We start from the raw sequence: 16,673 nt of genomic DNA, 5'->3' as shown, positions 1-16,673 counted from the left end.
GTCGTTGAAGTAGCGTGCTCATCCATGCTTTTATTCTTGACAATTCCCTGACGGTTATTAATAAAGGCACGATCCAGGCTCTGACTTGCCTGTACGAACCCTGTCTCCGAGACAAGTCTCATGGCGTTGAAGTCTTTCTTTTCTCTTTCACATGATTTCACGCAATTGTCTATAATTTGCCTTGTGAGGTCCAGTGGTAATCTCCATGAATTGGTAGTCTGATGGCTTTTACAGTGAGGGCTTGCTGATCCCTTGAATCGCCAACGGGTACTTTTCTGTTGCAGTCTGTGCATTTTCGTTTCCAGGTCTCGAGCATTCAACCGTCACTTTGACGTTTTCACGCGGCATTCATCTTGGCTTGTCTGCCTAGCACATACTGGACGCATTGCAATTGAAGCACGCAATTCTCTGCCTGCAGTCTTTTGCTTTGTTACTTTTAATGGTGCAGCGAAACCACTCCATTTTGGCAGAAAGACGTTTTTTTCTTCTCCAGCAGCGGCAAGTCTATGCTGCATGACTCCATGAAATGCTGCGTTGATTTGCAGAAATAACAATTCAAATTCTTTGCAGTCTTAGCAACTTGTTAGTGCAGCACTGATTGCGTTGGTTCTGCATTGCAACAGGGAAGACTCCTGTCTGTAAGATGACCTGCCTCGAATCCTTTCTGTTCCCCGAAGTCACTCTTCTCGAGGCTCTTCACTTTAACGAAGACGAAGTGAAAAAGGCGTTCTGGTAACGTGGTGTGTTGAACTTTAGGTCATCGATGATAGAACTTGCAGGATGTGTTGCGCAAGATCTTTGGTAGGCGACGACATGTCACGTGGCAATGCCCTCAGCAGAACGTCCTATAGCATTGAAGAAAACAATTACTTCTTGACGCCACGTGCCTCCAGTCCTCACGTCTTGAAGAGCACTTAGCCATACAGCTTTCAAAGTTGGAAAAATTCATTGGAAAAGTGTGCAGCAGTGAGCCTTGGCAGCTTCGAGTACTCCTGCTCCGAGCGCTTTTTATCGCCGAAATGTTGCTTCAGGATGCCTAAGGCGTCTGCTTAACATGCTTCGGTGGCAGCAAGCCCCGCTACAGCTGATGCCGCATCTCCTTTTTCGAATTGCCTCATGTAGTTAAACTTTTCGGTCGATGTAAGACTTACCGTCTCATTGATGATCTGATCATATTGCTCCCACAACTCGTTCTATTTGCTGTACAAGTCCACAGCGAAAAGATTGTCAGCTTTGGTAACTTGGCTCCTGGCCTTTCAGCCTGTCCCATAGCCACCGGCACTTTGCGAATTTCGATAGGTGCTGCAACTGCGGATGTTTCCCTATGCTGGTGGCGTCTTGTCTGGAGCACAGCTAAGATGCGGGTCGCGTTATCTTCATACCTAACAACAGTAGCGTACTTCGCTACGAAAATCTCTGCCCTTATGTGGCTCTCTAAGTCATCATTAACCTTCTTTAGCTCATCATTGTTGTTCTTGAGGCTCTCGTATACCAATTAGATTTGTTGGACGATCGAGTCATCACGCATAAGTAGCACACTTGCCTCTTGAATGAGGTTGGTGTTCTGGGCCCTTCGCGTAGTCCTCTTCATCTTTAGTCTGTCCATAGTGGTCAGCTGATCGGTAGGCCTGTGTAGTTCACAACTGTTGATCCAGTCGGTAGCCACCAGCGATGTCCCTTGACTGTAACTCTTGGCTATCGCTTCCCGAGTTTAATGGCACCAAATGTAAAATATTTGCAAACCGAATAGCCGACATGGACTTAAGGACTCAAACAGACGTTTGTTAGTGTCAGCATCAGTCCAGAACGTAGAAAATAGCTGCGTTGATGTCGTAAAACGAGTGCACGCACTTGCTCTCACAAAGCTCGTCGTCGTCTTCTTGCAGGCTGACTGTGGAAATTTCAACATAATCCTGGCCGCACAGGGAAATATCAACAACACTATACAAAAAGTGGACAGTTCATTCTATCTAGTTCATGATCCTTTGTCCTTTTTTTTCTTCCACTTCTGTCTCTCTCGCTCCTCACTTACAAGTTGTGGTGTGTGGACTAGTACGGTTCATACCTCTTTTCCAGGAGGCACATCTAGGAAATATATTCATGAATCTACCCTTCTACTTCTTCCACTTTTGTTTACCACTGTGATTGTGCTAACTATGCCATACATCTGTTAGGTACCTTTTCATTACTCGGGGATACCAGTTTGTAACAAGGCAGGATTCTTGCTTAGTTTGTGTCATGAATGTCTTGATCTTGTGTTGTGCTAAGGTACTCTAATTTCTTTTGAGCTTTTTAATCAAGCTGCATTGTCTTTTAGTAAGTACGCCCTTGATTGTCCATACCCACAAGCTACCAATGTTCCACATATTGCAGTTAAATGCAGTAGACTAAATAAAGGTTCACTCACTTGAATTCATGAACTCAGAAGGATAAAAATACACAAAGCTTTGCTTTTGTGTTTACTTGTCATCTTTGCTCGATATTAAAGAAGTGCAGGCATGAAAATCTGACTGACATGAAACTGATTGCAGCATGGTCTTTGTGCACATGCAAGGAATGACAAACCTTGACAAAAAAGCAGGCAACTTAAAGCAAATTTGTTAGAATTATGGAGACTAGAAACAAAGCATAGCTCCTTTTTGTAGACTTGTGATAACCATCAGCAACACATTAGGAGCAGGTGAGAGCTGCAACAAGAGTACTCCGCATGTAGATGGAAAATATGACCATGCCCACACAAACTGTCAGGGTGCAATAGCTTAGCCCCATAGTTTTACAGCTGTACATTTCTCATCTTTTGCTAATACACAAAGGCATGTCTATGCATGTATTTTTTCAATCACTGCAAGCTGAAACCCTTCATGTTACATTAAAAAATTGTTCATAATACTTCGCATCTTTGCCTTGGAAAGCTGGGCTGAACCAATGGCAGCAGACCTTGAGCGCTTAACTTTCGTTTTCGCACCACATGCACACTTTGTGTGTGCACGGGCGGTTCACTTAAAAAGGGGGGAGAGGAGGTCCCGCAGCAAAAACTTGGCCCCACTTGATTGAGAACCATGCACAAGCATAAAGGGTTCATAGTACTTCTGTAGCTTGAATATTAAACAAGAAAAATAGCTTAAGGTACACGAGGACCTCACACATCGGTGATGCAAAAAAAGTAAAATAAGTTATATCACATTGTAGAAGTTATCCCTCATAACTAATTGAGCCAAGCCTTTGAAAATGAAAGGCACTCCAGTGGCTAATTGAACCAAATGCAAATTATTGGACTGCTGCACAAAGGACGGCCCAACGACGGTCCGATGTCATCAGGCGTCTTCAAGCAAAACTATTCAAGTACAGGAAAACCATAAAGCGCCTGAAAAAGTAGCAGGAGCAGATGCCCCGAACTGCATCAGATGCCCTGATGACACTGCGACCTTTTGTGACAGGAGATGTATACACTTTAATAGCCACGCATGTCAACTCAAAGACTAAGGGAAAGGACAGACGTTTTCCACTATGGCTCAAGAAATTTGCTTTACATTTAAGTTTTCATGGCCCAAAGGCATACCGCTTCTTATCAAAACACATTACTTTGCCCTCTCAGCGATCATTACGGAGGTGGCTATCAAGCGTTAAAATGACTCTAGGGATCATGTCTGGCGTACTGCAGGCCATTGCATCGAAAGCACGTTCTTTGAATAGGTAAGATCATATTTGCACGCTCATATTCCACGAAATCATGCTTAAGAAAAACCTGTCTTATGATGCTTCCCAGGATACTGTACACGAGTTTACCGACGACGGCAGCGAAAGAACGTCTTCAATAGCTGACCGCGCAGTGGTTTTTGTTCTCTCCGGCATATTCAGAAAGTGCATACAGCAGACTGCTTACACTGTTGGCCATACATCGGCATCACCTTCTGTAATTAAATATACCCTCATAAAACTGATCGATGAGCTTAAGAATGCTGGATATATTGTGAAAGCCGTAGTGTGTGACCAAGGGGCTACCAACGTAAGTGTTGCAGACCAATTGGGCGTAACAGCTGAGAAACCATTTTTCATGGCTGATGGGGAGAAAATTTATTGGATGTTTGATGTACCACATTTAATTAAGACCACAATAAATAACTTGCAGGCGCACAGTCTGACCATTTAGCACAGAAATTATAGATTGGTCATACATAGTACAACTACATCACTCAAACCACGAGCTCAGATTACGATTGGCACCGAAACTAGCAAAAAGGCATTTTTCAAAAAGCTTTCAGTAACATGAAGATAAAACGAGCTACACAGGTGCTGAGTGCGTCAGTGTGTGTAGCCATCATGGCCCACCAACTTCCTGAAACAGCTACGGCAATGGCATATTTCTGCGATAGACTGGATAAAATTTTTGAATGGCTCAACAGCTCTAAAACCAAGAAAACTGAACAGAAGTTGCGGCATGCCATACGCAAAGAGAACACTTAAATAACCGAGTTCCTCTCTAAAAAAATCCTTCGGATCGCACAGCGGAAATTCAATGGAAGAAATAACCAAGTTCCTCTCTAAACAAATCCCTTGGATCGCACAGCGGAAATTCGATAGAAGAAGGCAGCCGCAAACAATCAAAAGTTGGCAAATTACCATTAGGGGTGTTCTAATGCTGTGGGAAGACATTTCAACAAATTATGACTTTTCTTTCTTTATGACTCGCTGCCTGCAACAGAATCTTGAAAACATCTTCGGAACCTTTAGACAGATGCATGGTTGCAACGTCAACCAAAATGTGCAGCAATTCTCTACTGGGCTCACGCACATTATGATTAAGAGGCTGTTTATATTATCCGCTGGAGGTAATGTAGAAGAAGATAACAATAATTTTCTACAGCAACTCTCTAACTTTTTCTTGGAAGACAAATCCTTTGCAGACTACGTGCAACCTGTACATCATGACAACTTTCCTTTGGCAGAAATATCAGAACTGGATTCAAACGTTCATTCAAATCTAATCGACGACTGTACTACGTACTATGTTGCTGGTTACCTGGTCAAAACGTTGGTGGAGAAGCAAACTCAAGGTTGCGATTGTGCTGCGCTATTGAAAGATGAATCTGGCAATGTCACCAAAAGTCGTCGATACTTTCTGATGCTCAAAGCATACCACGTGCCCGGCAGGCTTTTCGGCAACCTAGTCGTGCCTTCGGAAGAAGCCTTCAACTATACATTCAACAGCTCGAACATCATTTCCTCGCTATCATAGAGAGCATGGCACATAAGCAAGGTGTATGCGCTGCGTTGTTCCAGATCCTGTTAGATGTCACTTCATTCCGGTTTTGTTCTGAGCCTTGCACAGAAAAATTCCTCTTCATGTTTTGCAAAGTACGTTTTAACTGGCACGTCCGTTTCGTGAACAGCAACTTGGACAAAGTTCGGTTTCATGCCACCTGCAACGGATTGCAGGCCATTAGACGAATTCAAAGCGTAAATTTCATTCTAAACCCATCACCACTGAAAAATTTCCATTTGTCTGCCACAGTACACTTGTGGTTAGGGTGCTCAGCTGCTAATCTGAAGGTCGTGAGTTCCACTCCGGTCGCATTTCGGTGAAGGCGAAATAGTAATTGATATGTGGGGTTTAACGTCCCGAAACCACCATATGATTATGAGAGACGCCGTAGTGGAGGGCTCCGGAAATTTCGATCACCTGGGGTTCTTTAACGTGTACCCAAATGTGAGCCCACGGGCCTACAACATTTCCGCCTCCATCGGAAATGCAGCCGCTGCAGCCAGGATTTGAACCCGAAGGCGAAATAGTAGAGTACCACCAAGGAGTCTCTTATAATCGTGTCGTCTTTTTGGGACGTAAAACGCAGAAATCTTTATTTTTAACTATTTTCATTCTGCAAAGGCTTAAGCCATCCTATCCATCATAGAAGCGGCTCAAAAATTTTGTCTTTACATGCGGCAAACATTAGTCTTTTTTTATCACTTTCACCCCGAATTTCTTATCTGCATATAAGTACTTTCAAGGGCATCCTTGCTGCTTTTTATAATCATGTGATCAGCTCACTCACTTCACTGCGTCTCAAAGAAATAACTACACCTTTAGTCATTCGCTTTATTTGGTGCCATTACCGTTGTCACGGAGGGAATCAGAGTGCCATGCACTTGGGGTGTTTTTAATCACTATGCCTGACTCAATTTTTCATTAACAGTGCCCACGTGATTGAATAGCACGTTAGTGTATCACAAGAATATTCTTTAGGAATAGGCTCAATTTAGAGGATGTGCAATAGGAGGCAATTACAAAAAGATGTATTGTTGTTTGTTCTCTGCACAACTGAAGCAGCCCTACATAGAAGTAAATAACGGCCGGGCCTACAGTTTCCTAAATAAACACAAGTACATTTCAGAACACAAACTTACTCCAGGTGCACAAATATAGCAAAGTTTTATTTTGAATTTTTTTAATTGTGCTGTGTCTTCGTTATCCATTCGTTACTCTTATACTGTAGTATGGTGAGCCAGATGTGTTGCATTGCTGTTTCCTGTAAGTGCTTTTTTGCAAAACAATTAAAATTGCAACAATGTCTGCGTTCTGAAAAATGTCTTTGCGTTACTTAAAAGAATTTTCACTAAGTTTCTGTTGTGGTGTTCATTTCTTTTGAGCTTGTTCCCAGTCAATGTTACATCAAAAGTGTTTTTATTGTAATAACTCTTCCAAAATAACACTACATGTTAACACATATGTTAAAAAGAATAGTGTTGACAATGAATACAATATCCTAGAAATATGGAACACAACTGTTTATTCTGCTTTCTGTAACCAAGCTCATTTATCGGCAGTGCTGACCGATATTGTGTACTTTTGTTAGAAGTTGTACAATGCCAGATTGATATTTTTTTGTTTACAGCAATGATTATTTTACAAGCTCATTAGCATTTAGTTTGTACGTATATGGATCGTTATCCATGATTTTATGCAAAGTATCCACATTAGCAAGGTCATACATTATCTCGAAGACAACTTTTTCACTAATTTCTTTTTTTTTCTTTTTTGGAATTGGTATCTGAATAAAGAGGATACGTGATACATTATCAAAATGTCCCTGCCTTTTTTTCTTAGACAAAAACTGCCAAAACATAGATCTATTCGTGATAGGCATGCCTGACACCAATAACACCTCAATATTCCAGCTAAAAAATGCATTTTCAAGAACCGAAAACGAAGGAAAACTAAACTTCATGCAAAAGAATGTTGAAACGGAAACTGCCACCATACGCGATGAAACGAACGGAAAAAGGAATATGACACACACTTAATGCCCGCCGCTAGAAGTGCTAGCAGTCATGTGGGCCCCAAGGTTCAATGAGAGTGTCCGCTCTTTACGTTTACTATGTTACTCTATGGTGCTGCTTCATTGCTCGTGCGATGTAGTGAAGCATTGCATTGCTTTTCATGAGACAAAAGTGTACTCACTTTTTCTCAGTATATTTTTTGTGTTGCGATAAGAGTCTCCTGGTGTTCTAATATAGATACAGAGATAGATACCCGTGATGTGAATAATCCCTCTATAAATGAGAAGTTTATTGAACTTCGCTATTTCATCTAGCATCACCTCTTTCCATGAGCCTTCTTACACTGCATAGGTTGGCGTTCCAATATATGCAACCAAGCGTATTTCTTTGCATTTTCGCATAAATTGTACTAACAAAAAAACGACTATTTCGCACACAGTTCTGAAATGTTTCGCACTGCTCTATAGTCAGGGGCACGGTGTGCTCCGGGGGCCTTCTTGTTGTTAAGAGAAGCTCTGCAGCCAGCGCCAGCCGACTGTGCCCCAGCTAAGTGTGGACCACGCACATAACCAGAGTAGCTGTAAGATAGTGCGCAAAGGCCAGAAGATAAACGCACTTGCGGCGGAGGAAACCACTTGAGCATGTAAACAAAACAAACCCATGAACAGCTGTGGATATACCAGGCTCACGCGAAACACCGTCACCATAAAACTTGAAGCTTAGTTGCTGTCATCCTCGATCTCTAAGCTCGTCGTCACTCAATTCAGGTGGGGTTGCAAGACAGTTTCAAGCAGCGCATGTGTTTTTCAGCGCTAATGCGCACACATGCGCGCGTGACGACGACCTCATAGGAGCGACTAGTGACGCTAGATGCAACCTTGTGTATGATATAGCGATGCTAGCAAAACCAAAGCTGCTGCCAACTGTCATAGAAAGCAACCTCAACACTTTAAACACGCAGCGGACCTTTGCAAGCTTTTTTTTTGAACAAATTTTTCCTGACTCCTAGGAACAGCTTTATATTGAATAAATGACAGGAATTTTTGGCTATCATTACTGCTCAACGTAGTCAAATTGTTAAGCTAACACTTTAATTCAATATTTGCAAAGATTCTTTTCATTACATAACTTTGATGTTGCTGAACCATACTCAAGAGGAGCATGCACTTTTGTCAAGTTCGCCAGCTTAGTGAACTTTTCCAACAATATACGCTCATTGGTTCGCGTAAAGGTCTGTCAAAAATCACTATGTTGCCAAAACGAGCAAACTCAAATAGATTCTGGAAGTTGAGTGGCTAGACTAACTACTAGAAAGTTCTGGGTGCATGAGAAATAAATTTAACATGCCAAAATCCATGATCCAAAAGCGTCGATCACCAGTAATCGATTTGGAAAGGCATGGTAACGAAAGAGTTAAGGGCACGAAAAACTTGCTAGTGAAATGCGTCACGAACAGCCGTTCGTGGACAATGCGAGTCATTTTCTCTTACTGGCTTGTCTTTTTTGACAATGAGATGAAAGGGCAACACCGCCGTGTTTGCTTTCTGCTTCAGCGCATCACCTTGACGGCAACGTCAAGCTGAGAAACATTGAGCTCAAGTTTTTCCCGCCCAACTGCACTTTGCTGATACAGCCTTTGGATCAACGCGCAATCAACAGCGTGAAGCATGCATACCGGTCAAGACTCTTAAAGCGAATCCTGCTTAATACCGAGCATGGCCACGACACCAAAGTAAACTTGTACAACCGCGGCCACATCTGTGCACAGCCCGCAAGCAGTCGGTTTTTGATCTCTGGGGCGAAACCTTGAAGCAGTATCGGGCTCTGATGTGGTCAGCCTCACAACTAGGACACGAATGCTCCTGATACACCACTTAAAAGCCCGAAACAATCTCAATGTTTTGCGCCGCGGAGCGAAAACTGGCTGCTCGCGGGCTCTACACAGACGTGGCCGCCGCTGTACATGGCCGTACAAATGTCCGTCACGTGGATGTCAACGCGGGGTGAAGTTATCAAGAACTGTTTCGCTCACGTGGGGTTTCGACCCGTAGAGATGTGCAGTACAAGCTACGATGCACAAGCTACCGACGACGTTGGACCGGCAGAAGACGCGACAATGGCCGCAGCATGGGCAGCTCTCGAGGAAGCCGGCATTGTTCCTGAGAATGTAGCAATGAGCGACTATGTAAATGCCAACACGGACGTGATCGTCTAAAAGAAGCTAAGTGATGCCGAGATACTCAAGAATGCTCGCGCCACCGCCGCCGATTTATCCGTTGATGAAGAAGTCGGGCATGGTGTTACGACAGTCCCGACGACAGTGACCGCATCGCAAGTTATAGACTCCATGGACGTTTTATGTAGTTTTCTTGGCGCCCATGTCGACGATGTTGCCATGCAGCTCCTCGGCAACTGTGAGCAGCGCATTCTCCAAGAGTGTCGTGCATATCCTGGTTCCTTTATTTACTGCTTTTTCTGCGACAATGAAATCCTTGCTACAACAAAATTTTTGCCGTTGTAGCGAAGGGTGCCTGTACTTGTGAAAAGGGCGTAAATAGTGGCAAAAAGCACCTTTTGCGAAAAAAAGAGATGGGCGAGAGGTGCCAAAAATTGCAGTTCAATGTCCCTTTTGTGCATCAGACTGTCAGGGAGGGCCACGTGCAAAAACATGGCAAGAGCGACCGAGCAACAGCATCAACAAGACGAACAGGCAGAACAGGGTAGTGCATGAAGGCCACACAAAATAAAGTGTGAGCCGTCAGGCCTAGCACAAGTGTCGAGACAATGCAGGGTAATAAATTGCGAGAATTGCTTCTTCCTTGTTTCATGAAGTTTAGCATGCTCTTGTTTGTCTGAATCAGTACAATTCTTTAGGGAGGGCAGCAGTGTGTGCTTTGTCCCAGATGTGAACAAGTTTTGCCCATTAACCCTTGTATTGCAGAACATTTCTCCACTCAATGCGCCACCATGATTTGAAAAAGTCAGAAATGGTCACTGCTCATGGGGGATTATCTGCCACATTGCTTGATAACCACAATGTCCCATTTAGCTGAGCACTGGCGCTGTGATTGACTCATTCGGATGAAGAACAAACTTTCAAGTGGAGGCTCATTTTTGAAAGGAGGCTCATTTAACGATACGGAGGTATAGTGCAGTTCACTTATAACAATATATGGGTTATAACGATGGGTCGAGTAATGTATGTCATTTTATTCATTAAGTCTATGAAGAAAAAAACCATATAACGATTGTTATTGGCTGTATATTAGATATACCAATGAAAATTTGCCTTCTGGCAGTATTTTCTATGTATACCAATCGTTACATGTGCGTTTCCAAGTTCTTCTGAAACGAATGATGCCGAGACAAGGCGAAACGTTTACCTACGCGAGTTTGTATCTGCTGTCATTTCCACGCTGTGTGTCCCGCCCGCACAGCCCACGTGCAGAGTGTCATTGCCCGCTTGTGCAGTGCACCACAAGATGGCGCCAGCTGCTTCAAATTGGCATGCCTCGCCACTCCTGCATGGCCCACAATCACACATACGAGAGAAAAAAAAGAAAGGCGAAAAGCAAGTTCGTGCAACGGTGCCGCCCAGCCTTCAACTCAGTCTCTGAGCAGTTTCAACCACAGCACAGAGCATACGAGTTTTCCCACGCCCTAAATGTCTCTGCAGTTTTGTTCTACTATGGAGCGTGCTCCCTTCAGTGGTGCACTGCCTACTGGAACAGCACACACCCACACGCTGTGCACCAGCCTCTTGGACTGTCGGGCTTCACCCCACAAACGGCTCCACGATGACAAAGAAGACGAAGGCAAAGGGCACTAAGAGCAGAACCCCTTCTCAGTAATCCCAAGTGGCAGCTATCACCATGGCAGCCACCACCATGAGCCCGAGGCCAGCAGAAGCCTCAGCTGTATGTGCAATGACAAGCAACCCCTTGACCACTTCACCAGTAGAAAAGTCTTCGCTTTGACCTTTGAGTAACTAAATTCCTGGGGATCCTCGGGCAAGGAGGAGTTGCAGCACAAACACAAGGAGGCAGAGAGGCAATTCGGCAAACAGGCCTGTGCTCCCGAGAGCACAAGTGAACAGCAATAGCAGCAAAGGAAAACATCAGCATCCAGGCATTTGCAGATGACCTAACTTTGGTGGTTAGGGAGCAAGCATAGCCTGAATGTAAATGAAGGCTGCACATACATTGAGAATTGAAGAGTGTAGTGAAAACAATAGGCTCACATTCAGTCATCATAGATGTGAATTTATTAAGATAGGAAGGGAGTACAAAACCCGCAACCCTTTGCGACACGGTGTCCTCATTTGGGAACGCGACTTTTAGAATTTTTTTTGCAACAGCCTGGTACACCGGGACGCTTTCAAATCTAGCGTTACAGTGCACTAGATATAGGGATAGCGGGACGAGGGGAGAGCGGAAGCAATCAGCGGCGGCGTGGCGAAACGCACAAAAATTTTCGTGCGCGGTGTGGTGGCGCCACTGCACCTTTCTCCTGAAGCCTCCTCAGAGCTGTAGCACAGCAACGCGCGTTCGGACAACAGGCGCTGACGATTGTAGTCGCTCGTGCGTGGTATTTTTGGTGGTGTGATGAACGTATCGCTGAGTTAGATAGGGAAACCTCGGTGAAGAAATTATTGTTTTGCGCCAGGTTATAAAACTGGGTATAGCAGAGTGAAAGATGCCCCGAAGTTGTCTCTGTTCAGTGTCCCTGAGGATGAAGAAATGCGCCGCACGTGGAAACGGAATCTACACCACAAGGACAAGCCACTAGAAGTGACTGACGCCGTGTGCGAGCTTCATTTTGAAGGAAAATATGTACTGAGAGATTATGTACACGTAATCAACCACAAAGAGGTGTATTTACCCCACGAGAAGCCATCTCTCTCGCCAGATGCAGTGCCCACGATATTGCCAAACCTCCTCAGGTACCTTTCGAAAACTCCGTCGTGCGAGCGTCCCACAAAGAAGAGAGCTTCCTCACGCCTCCACGACCACCAAACAAAAAGGCTGTGCGTACAAAAGGACGACATGCAGACAAGCGAGGCTGCGAACAACAGTGACGACGCTGAGAATCGCCCCTTTGAATTGAGCGAAGTTCCCAAACCCACGGAGCACTGGGCACTCCATAAATTTCCTAACTATGATGGTGTTGGGTACATTTGGGCTACGCTGGATAGTGAGAAAAACACTGTCAGCATTGAAAAAACTGTATTGATGAACTACAGTGAGGACCCCAATGCAGTGATTTGCCGCTCTTACGTACGATTGATTGATATGTGGGGTTTAACGTCCCAAAACCACTATATGGTTATGAGAGACGCCGTAGTGGAGGGCTCCGGAAATTTAGACCACCTGGGGTTCTTTAACGTGCACCCAAATCTGAGCACACGGGCCTACAACATTTCCGCCTCCGTCGGAAATGCAGCCGCCGCAGCCGGGATTCAAACCCGCGCCCTGCGGGTCTCTTACGTACGAAAGACTCTTGTGTCAGAAAGTGTGTCATGGACGATTGATGAAGCTAAGCAAGTGTTGGAGAGAGCTCATTCTTTGCACGTTTGCAAGGGAGCAGGCATCTTGGAAGACTTTACTGCTGTGCCCATCACTCAAGGATTGAAGCAACAAATGATTGTTGCAGATGGACTTGTCCAGAGCTTCAGGTGCAAAGGGACTGTAAATGAAACAGGTGAGTACGTGAAAATATACCTAGCCATTTAATTTTAGTGGGCAATAACCGGGTGCACCTAAAAATGTTTTATTGCTGAAAATCTAGCATCAAAATATACGAATGCGTTTTGCTCTGAGAAAAATGAAAGTTAATGCGTAATGTCTTTCACATACTTTTCAGCTCCGTCGACTCTGGTTCGCTCTATTATTAGCGCTATGCTTAAGTTTCTTCTCGTTTCTATGCTCTTTCTCTGTTTACTGATCTCCTCGTCAGTTCTCCACTTCGCACACGGGCCTTGTGAACGACATTTCAACCTGATGTACACAGTAATGATTTTTTTCAACCCTTTACAGGATCTGCCTGTATTTCATGCAAGTACTTGCGGAAGGCTTTACTTACCCGAAGAAGCGATGTAAATCGTAAAAAGCGCAAAAGGACCTCTGTTGCAACGCTACGGATTCTCAGGGAAAGAAATCGTCGCATGAAAACAAAGATACATGGACTGGCAGAGCAGATCGATGAAATGAGAGCGAAAAATGCTAAAATTGAAGATGAGGTGCTGGAAAAAAGCATAATGCGTCTGCCTTCAAAGCAGCAGGCTAGTGTGCGACAGTGCTTCAAAGCATGGAAGAAAGCTAGCAGGAAAGGCATGAATCACGCGCAAGACAGGCTCCTTGAATGTATTTTAATGAAGCTCGAGAGCCCACGCTTGTATGACGATATTCGCAAACATGAGATCTTGGTCTTGCCAAGCAAAACAACCATTAAAAAATATATGAAGTCGTATAGGTCGGCATTTGGCTTTAATATGACAGCAATGAATATTCTGAAGATGAAAACTTCAACTATGTCAGAATATCAAAAACATGGAGGTCTCCTCGTGGACGAAATCAAGCTCTCCGAACACTTCAGCGTTTCATCATCCGGTCAGATTCAAGGCTTCGTCGACCTAGGTGAATTCACCAAACCAGAAGACAGGTATAAACAGTGCGACCACGGCATGTTAATTATGTTTGTACCTTTTGTGGGGAAGTGGAGCCAGATAATCGGTGTGTTTGCAACCAAAGGGAACGTCAAAGGCGACACCTTATTGAAGATGATAATTGAGACTGTCATTATTGTGGAGGAGACTGGCCTGTTCGTAGACCATATCACGTGCGATAGAGCCACCTGGAATAGGAATATGTGGAAGCTGGCCGGGGTGTCTGCATCGTCAAAGAATATTACCTGCAAGGTGGAACACCCAGTTGACGCCTCGAGAAATCTACACTTTGTTTCGGATTTCCCGCACCTCATAAAGTGCCTGAGGAATGGCCTCCTGAAGACTGGATTCATAACTCCCGAAGGAAGGGTATGTGAATAATACTGCACTTTTTAAAGCCTTAGGTACCTCATCGAGCATGAAAATTAACCGTCGGTGTCATCAACACAGGTGACAAAAAATACTCAACACGTGATGGCGTCAACTTATGACGTCAAATATCCCCGATATTTGGGACGTCCTGATGATGTATGTGACATCACATGATGACGTCATCACACAACACCGTTGCTTTGCAATGGCCCACCAATCACGGAGGCAGTGCAACCCTAGATGAGGATAGCAGAAAGCTTGCAACGCCTCCAACTCTGGAGGTAGTGCAGAATCATTTCACGTGACGAAAGATTTCTGAGGGTACGTGGTGGGGGAGGATTGATATCTCGAATGAGAATAAACAGAAGAAGGTGGCCGTCACCTTTAAATTATCTTAGGAAAATGCACAAGGGCCCCTGCAAGTTTTAAGAAAAGCTTAGTTTAAATTCCCATAATCATCATAACAGATGAGACGCAGGGCATGAGCATCATCGGTGGATCACTCCGCGCCTTGCTGTCTTATTTTGATTTTGTCTGAATTACATCTCTTTATCACTTTCGGCAACTAGTTTGGCCGATAATCAGTATACTGTTGAATCTTACGATTGTTACATTCCTGACTATCTATTACTCAATTTCAGGTGACGGTGCGACCCGTTCAAGAGGCCGTTTTTTTGTGGACTCCCCTGACTGCACACTGAAAGTTATGCGAGGGTTTACTGAAGCCCACCTCAACCCCAACTCATTCGAGAAGATGAGGGTACCATTGGCTTTTCAACTTTTAGCGATGAATGTTCTGAGGGCCATGTCTTTCTACAAAACAGAAGTTGAAAGAAAAATCGGCAGAATAGCGGCTACAGAAAAATTCTTCGAGTAAGTTGCGTTTATGATGCTATTCTACGCCAATGAGCTCGTTCGTCGAACTTCAAAGGTTTTTATTTCTAATATTTCTAATATTCTTTTTATTTGCAGGAAGATTAACAAGTTGATAAAAGTCATGACAGCAAGGTTTCCTGCAGAAGCCCTGAGGCCTGCTTCGACAACTTCTGCAATTTTGGAGGAATTTCTTGTTTACTTAAACAAATGGGAAGCTGGCACTATCAACTAGGATGGATTTCTGAGTGATTCCACAGCGACGGGGCTTAGAGTGACTATTGCCAGTACGTTATCTCTTCTGAAGTACTTAGCAGAGAATCTAGGGTTCAAGTACCTAATGACGTCCCGCCTTAGCACTGACCCCTTGGAGCACATGTTCGGAATTATCCACCAGTCCAGTGGGTGTAATTCTCACCCCTCGCCAGATCAGTTCCTCATCACAGTAAACTGTCTTTCTACAACATGGCAAGGAGTGTGGATGGTGCGAATTGCACTCCAGATATCATAAATGCGCTTCTCAGCGTGGAAGACAAGACTTCAATCATTACTCCTAACATTGTTGATGAGCTTCTGTCACAAGGAAAGTTAGAAGAGGCCGAAGAGTCTCTAGCCAGGTTGGAAGCTCCCCGTGCTAGCCATTCATCATTAGTGATAGAGAGGAGTGACTCGCGACTGATATATTACGTACCGGGCTACGTAGCGAGAAAGTGCGTCCTGAAACTTGACTGTCGCGCATGTGAGCATATCCTCCTTGTCAGGCAAACCGAAGCTAAAGCGCATCTGCTGCCCTCGGACTACACCGAACAGTGTGACTGGGGCGGACTTTTGTACCCCTCACAAGATCTGTACGCATTCATAGAAGCGCTTCAGAATATTTTTACTGAATGCTTCAGTGTCTCGGAGCTACACACGAACAGCATCTGTGATATTTTGGCTCTTGTGAAGAGCAACTTTCTCTGCTCCAATGGTGTTGGATGCGACTCTCATAAGGAAGATGTAAGCATGAGAATTGTTTCTTTCTACGTCCTCACGTGTCTGCACTTCTCGGTCAAAGGAATTAACTGTGCGAGAAGCGCCAAGCGACAGCGAGCAAAGTATGTTAAGCTCAGCCGAACGACCTAGAAGCCTTCGCACATAGTTTTTGAAAAGTGTCTTTGTGTTGATTAAAATGTTTCAATGCATAGTTTCAGTTGTTTATATCTCACTCTCGTTTTTTTCTGCAAGCACGGAATCGGCGGTGCAGTGCTGCATTTCTTCTTTCTGAGTAGCCACGCGCAGTTTCAAAAACTTGCTTACAGGCAGGTTTGTCCCTAAAAATCCCACGGCTTGGAGCTTTAAAAAAAAAACCATTTATTATCTTTTTGTTGACAGAGTAGAATCTAGGCACTCCACACTCTTTATTTGAATGCGCGGTGAACGCGCTCCCACTGCGGTGCGCTTCAGGAGAAAGGCGCTGCAACGCCGCTTAGCGGTTTTCGTGCAAACG

General features: G+C 44.3%; 1 pseudogene; it reads left to right on the top strand.

Annotated features, from left to right (window-relative positions):
- Positions 1–4,516: 4,516 nt before the first annotated feature.
- Positions 4,517–5,706, top strand: LOC142791507 (uncharacterized; annotated as a pseudogene).
- The last annotated feature ends 10,967 nt before the right edge of the window (positions 5,707–16,673 follow it).

The sequence above is a fragment of the Rhipicephalus microplus genome, chromosome 2 (assembly GCF_043290135.1).
Source record: "Rhipicephalus microplus isolate Deutch F79 chromosome 2, USDA_Rmic, whole genome shotgun sequence".
NCBI lineage: Eukaryota > Metazoa > Arthropoda > Arachnida > Ixodida > Ixodidae > Rhipicephalus > Rhipicephalus microplus.
The sequence above is the reverse complement of the archived record's forward strand: the minus strand, read 5'-3'. Positions and strand labels throughout refer to the sequence as shown.